The sequence below is a fragment of the Phragmites australis genome, chromosome 19 (genome assembly GCF_958298935.1).
Source record: "Phragmites australis chromosome 19, lpPhrAust1.1, whole genome shotgun sequence".
Classification (NCBI taxonomy): Eukaryota; Viridiplantae; Streptophyta; class Magnoliopsida; order Poales; family Poaceae; genus Phragmites; species Phragmites australis.
Window position 1 is genome coordinate 20745058 of NC_084939.1, and position 22811 is coordinate 20767868.

The window sequence follows — 22811 nt, forward strand, 5'->3', positions numbered from 1 at the left end:
AAAGAACCTAATAAAAGATTTCAATTGAGAGACATTCAAATTCAAATCTCCACTCAAAGAATCATAAAAACAAATAAACTAAAATACATACGATTCAATTTATTGCAAGGATTAATTTATTCCTATTGTAACGAATAGTTAGATCATAGCAACTGGTTACACAAATTGCCACAATGATTCATGTGGCAAGTAATAGAAAAAAACATTGCAATGGACTTATTCATGTTGCAACAAATAGTTAGTTCGTATAGTCTGCCTATATTGCCACATAGTTTTCCTGTTGGAACTATTAAAAAACATTGCATTCTGGATTGCCACGGATTGTTGGAGTGGCATGTGATGAAGGCGGCTTTCCAAGGTTGGCAGATGTTGGGCACATCTCACTTGGGCTCAAGGTCCCTCTTGGACTTGAAGCCTGTCCACTAGTAATATTTTTTTAAGGGTGACCAAGCACTAGGACTATCATGTTTCAATCTATTACTTATTTTTATTTTCTTAGCCCAAACCTATGTTCCAATAGGCTCAGCCCATCATCAATTTCATAGTGGCCCTGCCACAATATCCCCACCCACTGACCGCGGATGCTTCACGCCCTGCCCCCCTGGCCACACGCGCGGCTGAACAAACCATGTTTTTTTATTTAAATATGTGACATTACAAGCAGGAACCTCAACTTGAATGTGCATAATTAGGGATAAAGGAATATCATCTATGGAATACCATGTATTCAATATATGCAATGAATTGCCGTGGTGCAAAGTGTCATCGCATCTTATCTCAGTGCATTCTATAATATGGTTTCAATTGCACATAAAACGACTATCTATGTGCTTGTTATTATCCAGTAAATTGTGGAAAATATGGTTTATGGCTTAATAGTGTAGTTTATGGCTTAAATGTGTTTTCTGGCGTAATGGTGTGGTTAACGTCTTAACGGTGTGTGTTAGGCTCATGCATTTTGTTTGCATTTGTGTCATTGCATATGCATGCATAAGTAGAGAAAGGACGTGTTATTGCAATTAGTCATAACCTTGTACTGGTATTATGGAGTTTACATATGAGCTTGAACGGTGTGGAATATTAACCTATGTAAAGAGCTCTTGGTGTTCATGGCATAACCATATTTTGTATCATTACAAGTCTAAAAAGTTGACGTTAATGGAGGTGTTGCGTGCATGGCGTCTGTTTACTCGATTCTTAAATCTAATAATCTATTGTATCTAGGGCATGATTGTTTCATGATCATTTACGTGACGAGATTTATATCTCATCCCCTATTTCCCACTAGTTTGGATTCGCCGAGTTGTGCATGACGGGCGGGATTAGATGGACCACATACACAACCACACACCATGCATTGGGGTGTTTTATTTCATTGTTCTAATCACGCAATTGTCAAAAGTCTTACTCTGTAGGTTAAACTTTTCCTAAATAAAATAAAGTGAGTGTCACTTGCATCGCAAGGCCCATGGTCGACCGAGGTGTTACATGCACCAACCACCAGATGTGGCCTTACCATGTGCCATGGTGACACAAACCAGCTATACAAGGGACGATCACATGTTTAAACTTCTTACACGGGTACACTGTTTGTTTTTGCGAAGGGGTGACTTATATTGAAAAGGTAGCATAGTACATCCCTATTTTACATTAAGGACCTTAAATGAATGTAAAATTTCAAAGAAGTCTACCAAGTCCAGTTCATCTTCTTCTTCGAACTAGAGCCAATTCCTCGCACCCAACCAACAAGGGGCTCCAATTGGATTTGTCGCAGTATCCAGTGCCCCAGACCACCTCCCGTGACACATCTAAGCCACTTACTAAAGAGCATCGACCACCACCTTGTCTGAAGGAGTGGAGAATCAAATTTGGCACTGGCCCATTTGAAACACGAAAGAGGCCGCCCAGGGACACCAACCCTGGCACCACCACCCACGAAATCGCCGCAGCTGGAAGCCCAGAAGACATCATACTTGTACTTCACAAAGGTTTCGCCAGAGCGCGCCGAAGACAACGACCTTGCCGGAGATGACCTTGAGGAGCAAAAGTTGGCCTGCAGTTGTCATCAACAACTCCATCGGAGACCTAAACTACTTATAGACTGGCAGGGGCGGAGCTTCCTTGTGGCCAGAGGTGGCCATGCCCCCTGCTAGAAATTTTATTTAGAAAACTCTAATATTCATCAGCTACATACTAAAAAAACACCAAATTTAGTGTGTATTTGGATCTATCTCTTAGCTTGTCCCCCTTAACAATCTTCTTCAAGCTCCACCATTGCAGACTGGACCTACTATCCTATCTAGATGACCAACCATTGCGAGGCCAGTTCCCCTCGCCCTCCGGTGCCAGGGAGGCTGCCGTTGGAGAGGGGAACGGATGGATCTGGTGCCAGAATCGACCTTCGCTTGAGTTACCTCTCCTTTCGCCTCTCAGCACTATAGCATGGGGATAAGGCAGGCCTCTTTCTGGTCTCGTAAAATTACACCGGTTGGTACAGTGTTAATTGGATAGGTATGCACAAACCTGATTTTGTGAAGGACTACAGATCGCCCTCGCAGCCATGAACTTGCTGTCATTGTGCAACATATGGCCTTCGCTTCTTTCTCTAACCCCTTTCCGTTCTATCTGTTAGTTCGTGCTCTGTTCCCAATCTCCATCCTACAATATTCGTGATAACTTTCAATTTGGTTAAAAAAACATTCAATTGCAACACCATCAACTCCGAGTTCACAAACTTTTTAAAAGAATTCAAAACATTTCAACCCTTGTCTGAATAACTTTCTATTCAAAAAACTTCAAACTGGATTCAGACATACATTAGGGTAACAGTGCGGGGTGCGTCACCCTCCGGCGGTTGCTTTCTCCATATACTATTATAGAAAATATCATCACTGTCGGTTCAAAAACGATATCACTACTGGTTTTGAAACTAGCAATGATACTCGGTAGTATCACTGTCGATTTTGGAATTGATGGTAATAGAATTATCACTGTCAGTTTGTGTTAAAAATCGGCAGTGATATTAAGTCCCAAATCAGATGTTTTTGGGATCAATTTTTTTCACTCGACGAACAAACCAGTGCGGCCCCCTGCGGCTTTTGTGACTTGCCACGAACCCCTACGGCTTTTGTGAGAGTTAAACCGCGAATATAGCAATTTACGCGTCCGAGCAATTTGTGGTAGTCGAACCCGCGACATCACCCCTCGCACGACGCCTCCATACCATCTCACCTCACAGTTTTAGCTGATGGCTATGTGGGTAATTTATTCTTTTACTACTCCTCCACAAATGTTTGAATGATTATTTGGGTATTTGATTGCTTCAAATGAAAATATTGTCAACTACAAAGTTATACATCGCATTTTGATCTACAATTTTCATATAAAGTTTGTCTCCATCTGTCTACGTATGAAAAAGTTTATCTTCAATCTGCAAACTGTTTCGTAAAACAGCCATAACTATTGCATACAGAGTCCGATTTTGACGTTCAACCTCTATTTTCGAAGCTAACAAGGAAGCACATCTGAAAAAAATACTTGTATTTACACCGGTACCTTTTTTGACCTAAAAAAGGCTCAGAAGACTGTCAACAAAACATGTGGAGTTTTTGTCAGAAACTTATCTTCTCCAATTTGCCTAAAATCTTTTTGAGACATAGTGCTATATCTGAAAGTCAGTGCTGCATAGATATTTCATCAATCTGAGTTACCAAACTCGTGATAAAAATATTTCAACTTACGGTTTTCAACTTTGTGACTCTGTGTGTGACTTTTTGAATCATTCCTACTTTGTAGTCCAGTGCGTGGTTTTCCTTGGATAGTCTTTTGATGATTATTTGGGTATCTATATTTCTTCAAATAAAAATGTTATCAACTACAAAGTTCTAGATCTTATCAAAAACTATAATTTTTATATAAAGTTTGTCTTCATCCAATTCCATATAAAAAATTATGAATTTTTGAAGATAAATTGTATTTTATTATCACTGTTGGTTAATATTACAAATTAGCAGTGATAATGTCTCTATTATCACTGCCGGTTCATAGCTAGAACCAACAGTGATAATCAAATATTACTGCCGATTCATTATATGAACTAGTAGTGATATTTGATTATCACTGTCAATTTAATTATATGAACCATAAATTATTAATATCAGTTTTTTTAAGAACCGATAGTATACTTTATCACTGTCGGTTATTTTTAACCGACAATAAAAATGAGCACGGATAATTTTTTGTAGTAGTATTGACACGTGTAGATCTCTCTGGGGCAACTCGCTGCTCCCTGGCACGGTGCAGGGCTCACTCCGGTGCGACACAAGAAGCATCTAGGTCACGGTCCGTGCAGCGCAAAGCAGGCAGGCAGCCAGCGGTGACTCCTTCCACTGAGATGGGCGTGCAAAGCGCACCGTCGGTGAACGGCATCGCATCCGTAGCTGCATGTGGCGCAGCAGAGGCGGTCAGAACAGCTTAGGAGATCAGACATCCAGCCTCAAAAAGAGAGAGGAAGATGGGAGAGAGAGCTGCATGGTGGAGGAGAGGAGAGAGACACAGCACAGCGATTCAACGGGTGCCACGGGGATAAGGATGCTGTGGACTTTTATCATTCCACGTGTCAACAGGGGAGCATGACCACGTGTAACACCTCATGGTCCTTACTAGCTTAGGCCTACTGAACACCGGATAAACAACATATGCACACAAACTCGCTTATGTTTTCAAGATGTATGTGTTGTATCATGAAAAAGGGTTAACGCGGAGTTGCTAGTATGGACTCAAGTAGCCTTATATGTATGTGTTGCTCACTCGAAACTCACAAGATGAGACTAAACTTCAAACTGAGACAGGATGTCACACCGCGCGTTACCTTCTAGACCTGGGTGAGAACTGATGTTGAACATGGGTTAACAAAAGCATTATTTGATACCTAGAGGAGGAAGGGCGGGCCTAGAAGAAAGAATCATTGGGTTGGGTTGTGTTGTGCCAAGTTTGGCCTTCCGTAGCTTTATACAAGAACCTTTATTTTAATTAATGGCTTGTTGCGGAATGAAAAGATCTACACATGATAATTGAGGGCATCAATCCTCTTGCAACGGTGAACTTATCTCTTTCGTTTAAGAAATCAGTAACAACTGCTCCACAAACTAATAAATGTGAATTTATATATTTCACCTCGACAGACATGGATTGAATGAGTGAGGGCTCTACGAAACAAATCTGAACTATCTTATACGGAGTTCTACACATAAACACACGTTGGAACCCTACATAATTCTATTCCCATAAATGGTAGCATATCGTTCCCCATACATAGGAGTATCCATCTTTTGCTATACCTGATCAGGGATTTTGAGCATCCCAAGCATTAAACTCTCATAAAATATTGGATGCTTCCCCTTTCCTATATATGAAGATCACATATGATGGATTTGTGGATAGAACATAAAGTTTGAACTCTTGTTCCTTCACTCCAGTCCACATTAAGATGCCTGCGAAAGTAGCAGTTCTCCTCCTCCTAGTGTTTGTAATAGTTTCTCCCCACCAAGTGATTGGTGATTGTACTGAAAAACAGAAGAAGGCCATCCTTAGGGAATGCAAAGAATACATCAAGCCTGGATATCCCCTTATACTGCCATCGTACCAGAGTACATGTTGTAAGAAGGTTAGAAAGGTGCCGGAGAGGAACATGCAATGCATCATTGATCTACTTACAGATGCAGAGAAGACGGAACACAGCGCAAGAAAGATCAAACGTCTTGAAGAACTCTGCGAAAATCCTGATGCTACTCTTTCCCCTCCCCATCTTCATCAGGTAAAAATCGTTAATCGCTGATCCATTCCATACCACATCAAAATATGCAAGTGCTGATATGCTAAGAAAATATCAATTAATCATGTTTGCCCTGCCAGGTCATGGAATAGAGGGACGGCTCTCATCGCTGATGGAGTACGAAAGAAGATACAACCCTAGTTAATAAAATCGACCAAAGCATCATCATTGTGATATGTATCTTTGATTAAGAAAAAAAATATACAATAAAGATTTCCAGTGCCTTTTTTATTACTCTTGGGAGTGTGCTTCTCCACTATGGACGCGCAACACCTGTATGTATGTATATATGTATGTATGTATGTGTGTGTGTGTGTATATATATATATATATATATATATATATTCGGTTTGACCGCACACGCTTGTTTAGAGTGAAATCACTTGTTTTATTGATATATATATAGTAGTGTTATATACACCCCACCCGGCCCAGCCCACCCGTGCCGTACAAGTCTACCGGCACAGCCGCCCATGTGCAGCAGAGCGCGCCATGTGTCCCCGTAGCCACACACGTGCGCTCGTGCCAACGTGCGCCACATGGCGCGCCAGCCGCGCCTCATTCCCCCCAAGCTCGCGTGCCAGCGTGTGCCACGTGGAGCGCCTGCCCACCCAGGGCGCCTACTCCCGCGCCATGTGCCTGGGTATGGAATAGTTGTTCTAGTACGTCCAGTATTTTAGTATTCAGTAATTCCAAGTCCACAGTACTAACACTACTGAATAAACTACTGATACTACTAACAACTACTAACACTATTGACACAAACTACTGAACAATTTTACTATAACTTAGAATTACTGAATATTAAACTACTAACGACTACTAATATTACTAAATATTTTTTCTATAACTTGAAACTACTGAACAACTACTGACATAACTACGAAACAAAACTACTAACAACTATTGAAGTATTCAAATCACAGTAAAATTTCACTAATGAGAACTACTGGACTACTAAACTACTGAGTACTACTAGACTACTATACTACTGAGTACTATTAGACTACTAAACTACTAAGTACTATTGGATTACTAAACTACTGAACACTACTGAGCACTATAAGACTGGTACTGAACTATTGAACGCTATTGGACTACTAAATTATTGGATGAGCGGGGAGCGAATGGACGTGTGGCGCATGCGCGGGCAAGCGAGCGCGGGTGTGGGGACACGTGGTGCGCAAGCGATGAGAGTGGGCACGGGCGCAGGGACACATGGTGCGTGGGCGACACGAGTGAGCGTGGGGTCAGCGTGTAGGCTGCGGGCACAGGTAGCGGCATGTGGACGCACATTGGCATGTGCGATTGCGTGTGGGGTCAGTGCGCGGTGCGCAGGGACAGGTGGCAGCACGTGGGCGCATGCGGCATGCACGGCCGCATGCGGGCGCTCGAGGCCTGCGGGTTAGGGTAGGATGTGTTGGGCTCGATGGTGTAGAATACATTCTACACACTAGGTGTAGTATAGCACTTATATATATGTATGTATATATGTATGTATGTATATATGTATGTATGTATATATGTATGTATGTATATATGTACATATATATGTATATATACATAGATCTATTTATAGCTATAGGGCTACACTATAGCTATTTATACGTATATATATACACATAATATATACATATATGTATATATATGTGTATGTGTATGTGTATAGGGCTACGATATTTAACGCAGTGTGCTTTAAATAATATTTCATGTGCCGGCGCTCGGACTAGTTGGAGTGATCGAAAATATATGTTACAAATCAAAAAAACTTGTATCGGAGTGACTGAAAGATATATGTTTCCGTGATCAGCGAAAATACATGTTCTCGCAAATGGAAAATATATGTTTTGTGACCGGAAAATTGGCTTGACATGATCCAAAATTCACTATTCAATGACCGAAAACAAGCATTGTACAATTGAAAAATACTTTGATTTATTTGACAACATCACCATATATGGAGTATAGAGGAATAATAGCCTGCGAGATTTTCTCTCTAAACAAGGAAACAAATCACGTAATCAGTAAATAATCTTCAGCTAATCAAGGCAAGGGATAGCAGCCTACGAGATTTCCTCTCTAAATAAGGAAACTAATTGCATAATTCGGGAAACAATCTTCGGGTAATCAAGGAAAGAAAAATAGGTAAAATGATTAAATAACTATATATGTGATGCTTTCCTCATGATGTTTATTATTTTATTGAGGTGGTTGTATATGTGATGTGTGAAATCATTTATTTTATTATTTTAATCTCGTGAAATCACTTGTTTTATTGGTATTTGCATTTTTAATTTTCAATTTCATCTTAGATTATTTTCCTTGACAACTATTTCATCTTTTTTCAGTTCTGGTGATTATGTTTTCTAATTGAGTAAAAGACGACTTTCATGTTCAACAGAAATATTTTATCATTTCTTGATACTTTTCCGGTGCTGGTCTGGCCTGGCCTGCTCTGAAGCGCTGGCTCGACGGCGCAATCGGCGGCGGACAGAGATGCCGGCCGCCGCGAAGCGAGGCCTCTCGTGGTGGCAGGTAATTCTTTCCTGATTTTTTCCTATACTCTGTCCGTTGTCAATCACCCCGTTTTTCAGATGTGCAAATAACCTGGTACACGTAGAAAAGGAATGGGGGATCTTTGCTTAGTGTAATCAGAAGTATGCCCGAAACTAAACTGCGCCAAGACATCAGCTGCAATGATTGAAGGAACAAAAAACCGCATTAAGCCTCAATTGTAAGACGAAAACCGCATCAGCATTCGTATTTTTGTAACATAATTTGAAGAATACGAGCACCGCTTGCCCACTCTTGCATCTGTCGTCCTCACTTCATGCTTGTGAAAGGCCTCACCTGACATGGGCATGGTCATGCTGAATGGGCCACCATCACATCAACCAATCTGTGTGCTGTCAAATTGAACACTGAATTTGTCAAGCAGTTAATTCACTCAAACTGTTTAAATAGCATCAACACAACCAATTAGTAATTCATTGAAATCGCTTTCAAGGCCAATAGAACAACTCATTCATATGGCACCAACCAGTGGCTTCAGTGGCAGCATGCATGCTGCCCGTTGCCTTGTACAATGCCAATCAATTGATCCACTGAAATTGATTTCAGTGCCAAGAAATCAGTTCATTTTTATGGCTTGGTATAATGGCTTTAACTAGTACCATTTTTCTTGTGTTATGAAACCATAGATGGAGACATGATGGAGCTTGAGTTAATGCCCCTAGCAGTGCTGTCGAATATCTAGCTATAGTGTATATACGCATAAGGAGTATATCACACATAGACAGGATATGTATAATATCAGGTAGCTCTAGATATCACAGAACCAAATTAGCGGTACCTGATACACTCCGAAGAAAGTACATATCAGGAAGGTTTAGATTGGTTACCCAACCCGATACGATCAGTATTCGAAACGGATTTATCTACTTGAACGTCAAGGAAGACAACTCCCTATCGACAACGGCTGGATAGGATTCGGTATCTCACCCCTATATAAGACGAAAAGGCTAGGGGAGAGAGAGAGAACTCAAGGCAAGCATCAAGTTCCTAGCAGAGAAGATATTCGGCTACTTTAGCCTTAGGTTAGATTAGATCTGATCTACTCTCTATAATAGTTTTTTAGTCATAATGCTTGTACTCGAGATCATCAATATACGACAATAACACTCCTACAGGACGTAGGGTATTACTCCAATCGGAGGCCCGAACATGTATACATCAATTGTCTTGTCTCATGATTAATCCCTGCACTTGAAGGTACCCAGTTAATTTACTGACATATTGTCAGGAACTAATCTTCGACAGTTGGCGCGCCAGGTAGGGGTCTTCTTCTGTTTTGTAGGATTAATCATGTCTCGAGCTCACGTTTACGTCAGATTCTCTAACAACGGCTTCTACGACCACTTCGAGTCGACGGCGGACAATTTTGAATCCCTTCTCGTCGACTCAGAAATTATCTTCAGAACTATAGTTTTCCGTTGGGATGGCCAAGGTGGACTATTCCACACCGGTACCCTCGAATCCAGACCAGTGGATGCGTACCGTGAGGTGGGACATCTCGAGTGGGATCCCGCGGAGCCTAATGTTCTCCACTGCAAGGACACTGATAGCGACAAGGGTGGTGACGGTGATTCTAACGCTAGCCAGAGCAGCCGAACATATTGATTCGCGTATATGGCTAGAAACAATGACCCCCTATCGGCTAACCTAATGGCGATAGATCCAAAGGTCGTGGTCGACAACGGCGTAGAAATTCTCAAAGATGCGGTGACAGTTGTCGCTACTAACAATACCGGCGCTGAGTTACCACTAGAAACATCTGCAGCTGGAGCCTTATGTGCTCCCAACACGACCCTCCACCGGCGGACCACGGGAGGGCAGATGCCATCTGGCCTCTCCCAACGACTTCCGGTCGGTGCGCCTCCATCCGTGATGACCCACAGCTCAAGGGAGAAGCTCCCTCCGAACAGTCACCATAAAGCTTCATCGGCTCGACCGCCACGGAGCATTGGTAACGTCGTATTCAATACTCCAGACACTAACATACAAGGAGCACATCTGATCCTCTGATCCCTTCCAGAGTTAGATCTGGCAAATCTGCTAACTCCTATGGTCAATCAAGTCAAGACCCTACTCGATGCAGCTTAGATCCAAGTTGCTCGAGCAAATAATCCCACCGATTTAAGGCCACCCGGTCAGTACGGTCTTGGCTCGAGGAGCCACGGTCAGGAACGCTCTCAAGTAGAGGAATCTCAAATGGGAAGCTCAGGTGGTCAAGCTCGAACACGACACTGTGGGCAAAACTGTAGCTGCCCTATCTATAGGTGCAAAAATCAGGAAGACCTGAGGAATCGTATTCCTCACAATCGGCATGATCTACAAACAATGATCGAAAACCACCGTGAAGAACACCGTGAAGATGATCGCTGCTACTATGACCGCATATCTACAGGACGAGATGGTCGATATGACTCCCCTGCTTGAAGAGCCAGGCGTGATAGTCCCCCCCCCCCACCTCCTCCTGAAGAGTTCGACGGGGGCTGCGAGGCTTTCGTGCATAAGCTTCGGTCAATTCGGTGGCCCGAGAAGTTCAAAGCAGGCCCGATCTAGAAATATAATGGGAAAATCAATCCCAATGAGTGGTTGTAGATCAACACCAATGTTATTCGAGCAGCCGGTGGTGACAATCGAGTAATGGCCAATTACCTGTTAATCACCCTTGATGGACCCGCAAGGTCCTGGTTGCTAAACTTGCTGCCCAACTCGATTAGTTCGTGGGAAGAACTTAAGGCTCAGTTCATAGCTAATTTCCAAGGCACATTCGAGCGCCCAGGAATGGAGAACGACTTCCACTAGCTACAGCAAGGCGACAATGAATCTCTTCGAGATTTTATCCATTGGTTCAGCGACAAGCGTAATACAATCTCGGACATCTCCGATGAGTCGGTAATTATCGCTTTCAAACGTGGTGTTTAGGACATAGGTTTACGTGGAAAGATGGCTACTCGGAAGATCCATACAGTCAAAGAGCTTTTCGAGTTGCCGACAAGTGCGCAAAACGAGCAGAAGTGCAGGTGCATGCTAAAAACCTTCAATCTAACAAGGACAAACCCGAGTCCTCGAAGAGCGGAGGAAAGAAGACCAAACCCGATGATAAGCGCAAAAGTCCTGATACGACTATAGATGTTGTCGATAGGAGCAAATTGCGCAACACTGGGGACAACAAAGGCCTTAGTCGAGGTGGCGGACAGTGGTGTCCCATCCATCGGAGCAACCAGCATGACTTTGACGAGTGCTATGTGTTCAAGAAGAAGCTTGATGAAAAGATCAAGGTGAACACTGAGCGTACCAATAAGCAGGCTAAGTTAAACATTGAGGGTAACGAGCTCTAATTCCATGAGGCTGACCACAGCTTGCTGCACATCTTTGGAGGATCCGCCACGTACGAGTCTAAAAGGCAGTACAAGGCGGTTGAGCGAGAAGTCAACTTGGCCCTAACTGGGCCCACTCGGTATCTCAAGTGGTCGGAACAGTAGATCACCTTTGATCAAACTGACCATCCGGTCGCGATACCACATCCTGGTCAATACCCAGTCGTGGTTCAACCAGCCATACTCAACATCAAAGTTTCCAGAATTCTGATCGATGGTGGTGGTTCACTCAACGTCATTTTCTCCAAAACCTTGGACAAGATGAGAATACAGAGGACAGAGCTTAAGACGAGAGTCGAGCCTTTCCATGGCATAACTCCCAACTCATCGACCATGCCTCTCAACCAGATCAAGTTGTTGGTCACGTTTGGCACGCCCGACAACTTTCACACAGAAAAACTGACCTTTGATGTTGCAAACTTCGAGACAGCGTACAATGTGATCCTAGGTCGCCCAATGCTGGGCAAGTTCATGGCGGTGGTTCACTATAGCTATCAAACACTCAAGATCCTGGGTCCTAAGGGGGCCATTATAGTTAAAGGGGATCAACGAGCAGCAGTCAAATGCGACAAGCAAAGCCTGGATATGGTCGAACACTTCAGTCAAGTGGCCATCACTCCCAAGGACTCAAATTCTAAACGTCAAAGGCACCAAGGTGTTGTTGAGGCCAAAGATTCCAGGCTTGTAAGTCTTGCTGGCACTTCTGAGTCCGACGACACCATAGGCAAGAACAACGACGGCATCAACAACAAGAAGACCGATGGTTGCGTCAAGGAAATGCCCCTCAACCCGTTTGAACTATCCAAGACGGTTAAGATTGGGGCCAATCTTGACCCCAAATAGGAACTCAAGCTCATCACCTTCCTATAGGCAAACCAAGACGTGTTCGCATGGCAACCGTCTGATATGCCTGGGTCCCCAGGGAGGTGATCGAGCATCGACTAGTTGTTAAACCCAACGCCAAACCTATGGTGCAGAAGCAACAAAGATTTGCGGAAGATAGGAAGTGGGTCATCCAGGAGGAGGTCGATAAGCTCCTAAAGGTAGACTTCATCCAAGAAGTGCGTCATCCTACGTGGCTCGTGAATCCCGTCCTCGTCAAGAAGGCCAATGGTAGATGGAGAATGTGTGTTGACTTCACCGATCTCAACAAGGCTTGCCCCAAGGATCCTTTTCCTCTCCCGCGCAACAACCAAATCGTCAACTCTACGGCAGGCTGCGAATTGCTATGTTTTCTAGATGCCTATTTAGGGTATCACCAAATTAGCATGGAATTAGAGGATGGGAAGAAAATGGCTTTTACTACTCCCTTCAGTGTATTATTCTATGAAAAGATGTCTTTCGGTTTAAAAAATGTTGGTGCTACGTATCAAAGGTGAATTCAAAACTATCTACAACTCCAAATTGGGCACAATGTAGAAGCATACGTCGATGATGTCGTAGTCAAATCGGAAACCAGAAATGCATTGGTTGACGATCTCATGGAAACGTTCGACAACCTCAGGAAGTATCATATGATGCTCAACCCCAAAAAGTGCACGTTTGGTGTGCCGTCTGGCAAGCTTCTCGGTTTCCTGGTGTCAAGTCGCGGTATTGAGTCCAACCCACTCAAAATTGAGGCTCTCGACCAGATGCAGTCACCTCAAACACTGAAGGAAGTTCAGAAACTGACAAGTTGCATTGCTGCTCTTAGTTGATTCATTTCCAGGATGAGCAAGCGAGGAATGCCTTTCTTCAAGTTGTTGAAGAAACAAGACCTATTTGAGTGGACAGAAAAAAAGGAGCACGCCTTCCAGGACTTAAAAAAGGTACTTATCTTCTCCATTCATTCTTACACCGCCTAACGAGAAAGAGGAGCTCTTTTTGTATATTGCAGCTACTCCACAAGTTGTAAGCATGGTACTGGCGGTCGAACGGGAATGTCTCGAGAAAAAGGCCAAGGTTCAGAATCCTATTTATTAAATGAGTGAGGTTCTACAAGATGCTAAGCTATGATACCCGCAAGTACAGAAGCTAATATATGCAATCTTGATGTCTTCCCAGAAATTACGCCACTACTTTCAAGTGCGCAGGATCACCGTCATAACGACGTATCCGCTGAAGGATGTAATACGTAATCGGGAAGCTACTAGACGAATCGTGTAATAGGCGGTAGAACTAAATGAGTTCTACTTAAGCTACGCACCATGCACAAGCATGAAATCCGGAGTGTTAGCGGATTTCGTCGCCGAATGGACAAGCGTTGAAGAAACAAAGCCAAACATGGTTGAAGATCACTGGAGGATCTTCTTTGATGGATCGCTCACGCTTCAGGGCTCGGGGGCTGGCATTGTACTCAAATCTCCAACGTGCGACGAACTCAGGTACGTTGTTCAATTAGACTTTAAAGCTTCTAATAATGTTGCAGAATATGAAGGACTGGTAAACAGGCTCCGCATAGCTGCATTGCTTGGGATTAAACGACTTCTTGTGAAAGGGGACTTACAGCTAGTTGTAAACCAAGTTCAAAAGGATTACCAGTGCTTGGACGACAATATGACGGCTTAGTTACTCGAGGTACGAAAGTTCGAAGGGCTAGAAGTGACGCATATCAGAAAGAGTGATAACTCTGGTGCGGGTGAACTTATTAGACTCGCTTCTTCTCGAGCACCAGTAATCATAGGGGTCTTCTTTGAGAAACTCCTTAAACCATCTGTCCCAACAATTCAACAAATGGATGCTGCCCAACCCGACCAGCAATCTGGCCAGGTCAACAAGGCAGAACCCACAGACACGGATGCTTCAGTACTAAAATGCAACCTGACTTGGATGACTCTGTACCAAGCCTATCTCGAGGGTCGAGACATCCCTGATGATGATGCATCTGTAGAGAAAATTGCTTGTAAATCCAAGCTCTACGTCTTGGTAAATAGCAAGCTCTACCAAAAGGGGAGTAACGGAATCTTGATGAAGTGCATCACTCAGGAAGAGGGCAATAAAATATTGTTCGATATCCATGAAGACACGTGTGGTAATCATGCGCCTTCTCGCACCTTGGTCGAAAAAATTTCTGCTAGGGATTCTATTGGTCGATTGCCCTCCAGGATGCTTCCGAGCTGGTCAAAAAGTGCAAGTGCTGCTAATTTTTCAGAAGGCAGACCACTCGACCAGCCCAAGCTCTGCAAACAATTCATCTTTCTTGGCCTTTCTCCGTTTGGGGCTTGGATATCCTGGGACTGTTCCCAAGGGCTCAAGGTGGTTACAAGTTCCTATTTGTGGCTATCGACACGTTCACCAAGTGGATAGAGGCCGAACCCATAGGAAAAATAACCGTAGAAGCGGCCAAGAAGTTCATGAGGAGCATAATTACTTGATTCGGCATTTCGTATTGGATAATTACTGATAACGGTAGCCAGTTAAGAAGCGGAACCTTTATTGCATTCTGCGAAGAATTTGGCATCAAGACTTGTTTCGCCTTAGTAGCTCACCTACAAAGTAATGGTCAAGTTGAGTGTGCTAATGGTATAGTCTTACAAGATATCAAAACTTGGGTCTTCGACAGGCTAAATGCCTACTCGAAACGTTGGGTAAAAGAGCTTCCCTCAGTACTATGGGCCATTCGTACGTCAACTAATAGGGCCACTGGTGAAACTCCATTCTTCTTGGTTTATGGAGCAGAAGCGGTGCTCCCGACTAAGTTGCAGTTCGGATCACCTAGAGTGGAAAGTTACTCGAAAGAAGGGCGGGAGCATTTATGAGTGGATGACATAAATTTACTCGAGGAGTACCAAGATCGAGCATCTATTCGAGCGGCTAAGTATCAGCAGGCGTTGCGTAGATATCAAAGCTAGAGAATTCAACCCAGAAAACTCGCTACTGGGGACCTCATCCTACGGAAGGTACAGAAACAGGCCCAGCGCCACAAGTTATCGCCTAAGTGGGAAGGACCTTACATAGTAGTTGAGGTCACTCGACCTGGGTGGTACGGCTATCTACTCCAAACGGCAAGATACTCGAGCACTTGTGGAACATTGATCAACTCCAAAAGTTTTATTCATAGAAAATATAGGTTACAAGTAAGTCGACTACATTCGATTCGGTTGGCTACTCAATTACATAATTTTTACTTTTTCACTCTAATCCGTGTGGCTAGTGCAAAATTGACAAAGTCTTGCAAAAAATAAAGATCCAAAACCTCCAAGAGTTTGGAAGCGTATGGACCCTTATTCACCCTTGAACGAGTCGAGGAACCTTTTATACTCCTCCCTTGGGCGGCAGCTGATCACTCCAGGAATCAGCCACCAACCAGCATAAGGGCCACGAAAAGTGGCCAAGGCGAAGGCCCTATTGGAGCTGCTGACCGGCGCTGGTGATGCTAAGTAGTCTTCTACCTGGCGCAAAGGCGATCTGATGGTTGTCGACAGAGAAGGCAGCCGTGCCTCCTTCACCGGTGATGACTCGGGGGCTCCACCACTGAAGACCTCGATGGCAGCTTGGTCGATGATCCGGTCGAGATCACCACCATCCTCCTTCCTCTCCGATGTGGAATGCTTCACCGTCTGGCTTGAAGCATAGGTCTTGATGTAATGGTGAATGCACTGAGTAAGGGGACAGCGAGGATCTATGGTGGATGCTTCTTCCATCTCTTTCTTAGGCTCGCCACTTGAGCCCTCATCATCAGAGGAAACGATGATAATCTCAGGAGGGACCATGGCGAGAGGCCTAGGGGAGAGGACTTCTGGGATTAGCTCACGAGATGGAGATGGAGTGAAGGCCATGGCTTCAAGCTCTACAAGTCCTAGAAGGCAATGGGCAAAGTAAACAAAGGAGGCAATGTGAAGGACAGATGGCTTCGAGTCCCCTCTATTTATAGCGAGGGGAACGGGTCGTAATGTGCAAATGTAGCCATCAAGATTTGAAACGATGGCGTCGCCTCGGGCGCGTAGCGTGTTCGGCGGAAGTCGAGGCATCATGATGGCATTATGGGTTGTCTCATCAAAGAGGGATGGGCAGTCATTACGACACGTCAAATCAAGATTGCGGTGAAAATGAGCACAAATGGGAGTGCATTTTTAATGCCCACCTACCCGGTGGTTTGAGCTCACTCGGTATCCACATTGCAGTTAAAATGATAATGCTCAGGGGTTTGCACTCTCGAGTATTCAGTCGAGAATGGTGCGTTGATGCTCATGCTCTACTACTTGTATTGAGTCAGGAGCTACATCATGCATTTTTTTGACGATTACGCTCTACTCTCCACTTGATTATCACATCAAACAGAGAGTCAGGGGCTACATCATGTTTTTCCAATGCTTTTGCTTCGCTCTTCGTGTGGTTATAATATCAGTTGAAGAACCAGGAGCTACGTTGTACGATGTTAGTGTTTATGTTCCACTTTACACTCGAATTCAGTCATTGAGCGAAAAGACCGAGGCCACACCAAGTATGTATTGATGCATATGCTCTACTCTCTCTTTCTTGATTATCATATCAAACAGAGAGTCGAGGGCTACTTCGCATACTTTTGATGCTAGAGCTTTACTCTTCGTTCGACTCCATTATCGAGTACATAGTCGAGAGCTATAAAACTACTTTCCGATCAATAGTACAGATATGTCCTTTTCTACTCTCCGATCGAGTAATTTCTTCCTTGACCATAGAGTCAAGGGCTACATCATAATACCACATGTTTGTTATATGTTTTTTGCAAAATTTTATCTAGTTCTGCGTCGATCACATTGAATAGAACCAATGGAGGCCTGTGTTGGGTCGATGATGGACAGCTATACCTTAGGAGGCATAACGGCATAGAGATTCGTAGGCATCTCACGCCTAACAGCCAAAAGGGTTCTGAAGTCCTAGTCTGCCTCGCATGTGCTCTCTATCGAGTTCATGTTTATATGCTGATTGAATGCGTACGTTGATAAAAGTTTGCATAAAATTCGATATACCCTTTCTTTTTCTAGCTCTGTATTAGTCTTTTCCTTACTATTACGGTCTTCTCGAGTACTCGAGGGCCGCACATCTAATAGCTTATCTAGTTAAAATTTCAGGTTGATAGATGCATAATCGTATGGTCTTGAGAATGATGACAACATGTATCTATCAGTTATTGCATCAACTTATGCTAATCCCATTTCATCGACAAGGAAATAGCAGACAAAAGCATAATAGACTAGCAAAATACAGCGTTGTTGTGGGCATTCTCAGATCATAAAAAGTATTTTACAAATACCAGAATAGGATGGACCATCAGTCTGAGGAACTCTCCTCACTATCATTACTAGGCAAACTAAGCCTCAAAGACTCGACAAAGGCTGGAACCACCGGCTGGACGCTTCCGACAAGTTTTGTGGTCTCCTTGCTACTACAATTAAACCCGATTGTCACCAATGAGGTATCAAGTGTGGGATTGTAACTCTTGAGGATACCGAGCAATGTAGCGGCACTTACAAAGGCTGATTGGGTCATGTGGTCGAGTGTCTGCTCCATTAGCTCTTGAAGAGCTAGGACAACAGCATCCTGTTGGGCAATGACAGCATCCCTTTCAGTCATCATGGCTTTCTTATTGGCTCGCGTGGTGTTCACCTGGTTCCTGAGTCTCTCCTGATACTTGACATCATCGTCAATCTTCTTCATTGCGTCAGCAAGAAGTTTTTCCTTGTTGCTATAGGAGGACTCAAGGCCTGAAAAAAGTAAACCGGAAAGTAATTTTTGTTAGTCACCCAATAATCGAATCACACGTTTGTGATCAGGGATAGACTTACATTCAATTTTCTCCCTCTTGGCTTCGAGCTTCTTGTGGTGATTGGCCTCGGCAGCAGCTACCTAAGCACCTGTGACTTGGAGAAGAACCTTTATCGCTGCCCATGGGTCATTTGTTGGGATCGATATTGAGGTTTCTTTTCCCTTGAGTTGCAGGTCATCTTTGGGCATGCTAGAGGCAGGATCTTTAATCTGAGGAGTTGGATCCGAGGCCAAGTCAACCGGAGGAGTTAGCCCTGGATGACTGTTCAAGACACTGGTAGCCTTGGTTTGTTCCTTGGTCAATAGTCTACAATCAACATAATAAGGGAAGAAAAAAAAGACTAGCAGTCGACCAATCGAGATCAAAATCCAGAACAAACCTTTTTGAAATTGGAAAGTGCGATATGATACTTGACTTTGGCCTTTTTGTGATCATCTTCTTCATTCTTGGTTTGGCAAGCAAAGCCGATGGAGGAGTTACACATGGACCAGGCAAAGCCAAGACATCAGTAACCTGCAAAGAACCAGACGATAAGAATTTATTATCGAGTGAAAGTATGACCAACTAAAGAGTGATAATTTGACTGAAATTACCTCTCTAGTCGAGTCATCAAGCATGATGATCCCTCAAGTTGGCGATTGCGAGGACGCACCAAACGTCCCCTAAAAAAGCCACCCACGCAAATTTGTCATCAGTAGAATGGCTGAAAGAAGATTGATAACTCGAGAAGAGTTACCTTTTCGGTTGGGTCATCAAGAGTGGTGGTTGCTTAAGGAGGCGATTAGGTGGATACGCTCATCGTTCCCTAACAAAAGGCCACTCATCACAATCAAATGCATTCAAGTACCCACTTAGGAAATAAGAAGATAATAAGGACTTCTATTTCAATACCCCTCAACCTCCTCATTGACTGATCCCTTCCCCTTATCGATAGCATCAGTGGAAGAACTGTCGTCAAAGATCGAAGACCTCGCTCAAAAGGATGTGTTCTTGACAGAAGATTGAAGCCTACGGTCATACAAACAAGTTAGATCAAATGGACAATAACCGGTCCTACTTTTTCATTAAGAAAATCCTTACATCTAGTCAAGGATTCTCAAGGGAGTAAGGCAGAATCCACATTCTGGTGCGCCGGAAGAGAAAAGCTTGTTCAACCAGGCAGTGACATCCTGAGCAGGCAGAGCTAAGAAAGAGAAGAAAGGTTTACTCGACAAAGCTCTAAGTTCATAGCAAAACAAAAAAGGGCAAAGTGCTAACTAAGCCTTAAATCCAGCTACATCCCTAGAAGTATCTTCATCCCCACTATATTCCCAAGCCAGGTGTGTTCGTGCCTTCAAGGGACTTAATCTCTTATTAATAAAGTTTCTGGCCACATGCTACCCGGTTAGGCCAAATTGCTTAGCATGCCAATCTTGTTGGTGAAATAGGTGGTGTGGTTGGATTCTCAGAGCTCTTGTGTCCAAGAAGGATTTTGGATGGGAAAAAGACCTCTATACACTAAAGGAAAACCAATCGGGTCAGGATTGGAGATGTAAAACCAAAGTTTTTTCCAGTCTTTCGACCAAGAAGAGGTTAGGGGAATCAAGATGTAGGAGTTTTTCATTCCACTACTCAATTGGAAACCACCCCCCCCCCCCCGACACATTTACTCTCAGTAATCCTTTTTAGTTTATAAAAGTACTGAAAAAGATTCAAACTTGGCTCAATATCAAGGAAAGCCTCACAAAGATGAACAAAAACACTCAACATGGTGACGGAGTTGGGGTTCAGGTGGTGAAATTCAATTTCATATCGATCGAGTACATGGAGGAGAAATTTGGAAGGAGGAATGTTAAAACCGCAACAGAAGAAGGGCAGAAAAACTACAAACTCGTGCTCGATCTTGCAGGAAGGGAATCTCTCATTGGATGTTGTCCTCCCTTCAACCAAGCCGCGTGGCAGCACCACTCTTTCCACTTCCGCCAGCCGAGATTCTTGCATTGCCGAGGGTGTCCAGACCTCAATCATAAACCTCGCCTCATCGTACTAATCGGGCGAGGTGCCGACGGCTGCTGCGTCCAACTGCTTCTCCGGCGAGGAGGAAGTCGGGATCTTTGAGGAGGAGCTGGGATCCATGGATCTAAAATTTTTCCTAGTGGTGGTGAGTGCTGGAACGGAGAAAGCTGAAAGGCTTGTGCAGGAAGGCTGGTGGCAATGACAAGGAATGGTCACTACAAGTCCGGGTCATACGGGTAAATAAAAAAAATTACCATTTCTTCAACCACTCCCGCCTATACAACGCTTCAACTGGCGTGAAAAGTGGTATGATGACGACGTGCGAATCTCAGCATGCCTTTTTGTCCGCATTAAATGCGCCTACACTCGTCGTTTCAAATTTTGAAAGGTTTTTTAACTCTACTCGTAGTCGGGTGTCGATCAGTTGAGTTCTTTAAATCTTTTTCTTCAAGTCTTGAGTGTGGTTAGCTGTAGGGTGCTCAACCAAATTGAGCTTCCACTCGATACTCAAGGAAAGATCCTTCTATACTCAATTCTTTTGACTATGAGCTTCATCCACTTTACTCGACCAAGTTTAAACTTGGTGGTACTCGAGTGGGCGTTTATAGAAACCTCTCCTTCTTGGTAGAGTTAAGGGACTACTATCAAAAATCTAGCTATGGGGTATATGCGCATAATGAGTATATCACACACAGACAGGGTATGTATAATGCATCTTAGGTAGCTCCAAACATCACGGAACCGAATCAGCGGTACTTGATACACCCGGAATCAAGGAAGTACATATCAGGAAGGTTTAGATTGGTTAGCCAACCCGATACGATCAGTATTCGAAATGGATTTATCTACTTGGACGTTAAGGAAGACAACTCCCTATCGACTACGACTGGATAAGAGTTGGTACCTCACCCATATATAAGGCAAAAAGACTGTGGGGGGGGGGGGAGAGAACTCGAGGCAAGCATCATGACCCTAGCAGAGAAGATATTCGGCGACTTTAGCCTTAGGTTAGATTAGATCCGATCTACTCTCTATAATAGTTTTAGCCACATTGCTTGTACTCGAGATCATCAATATACGGCAACAACACCCCCACAGGACGTAGGGTATTACTCCAATGAGAGGCCCGAACCTTTATACATCGATTGTCTCATCTCGTGATTAATCCCTACACTCGAAGGTACCCAGTCAATTTACGGATATATTGTCAGAAACTAATCTTCGACAAGTGCTTAGTTCATCAAAACTATATGGTTAATTTGAGCATTGTACAATCCTAAACACTGGTGACTATACCTAAGGGAGAAAGCATATTTGAAGTTTACTCCTTCCATGTCTAGGAGTGTGTGCCTCTTATTGTCTTTTGAGCAGTAGTTGCATACATTCATCACTCATCTAATTAATTTTCAATTTGAAGCCAAAAACAAGAGGCAATTAGAAATCACGTATAAATATTTAATGGAGTGAAGAGGGATTTTTGGACCATGAAATTCAATTCGAGATGTGTTACTATGCTTGGGAATCATGATAGGCTTTCATTTGTTCAAACCCAATGATCAAAAATGAAAGACGCCTATTGAAATGATATGGTTGGGTTGATTAGATCGGTAGGGATAACTAGCGGAGCGTACTCAAGAGCGCACTCTCGAGGAGGCTCTGAGCAGATTATTTACATAGACTAAACTTATTAATTTATTGCTTGATTACAATGGGTGATACACCCTCCTTTATATAGGAGGTGGCCATGTCAATATAAACTAACAAACCTTATCTCTAAGACTAACTAATATATCTTATCTCTAACTAATCTAATTTGATCCCTAATCTTATTTCTAACTCGATGCTAGAGCAACGCGCTGCCAACTTGCAGCTCGTCCTCGAGCTACTAAGTGGAGGCCAAGGCTGAAGACCATGTTGGATCCAAATGGACGCGAGACTGGCAAGCAAGCATTGGAGTGTCATGGTCAGGATGATGGTGGTTTTGGCTACAATTGTCATCAGGAGATTGAGTAACCATTGAAGGTATGTCGTCGACCGGCAGCGAGGAGAACACCAAAATTGTCCCAATGAACGTGCACAGGTCCTCGGTGGTGAGCTATCGATGGGGATGTTGGCACCAACGTGGGGAAGCACAACCTACTTATCGATGATGGATGGGATCTCTCGGTTGTCATCGCAGATGCTGATATTTGTGTGCAAGAGCTAGACTTGGAGATCCTCCTTGTCATGGATGACAGCCGTCTCCATCTCACTTTCTTGCGGTCATCGATGCCTCTGCCACGACAGAATGTCGCAGCAACCCATCATACTT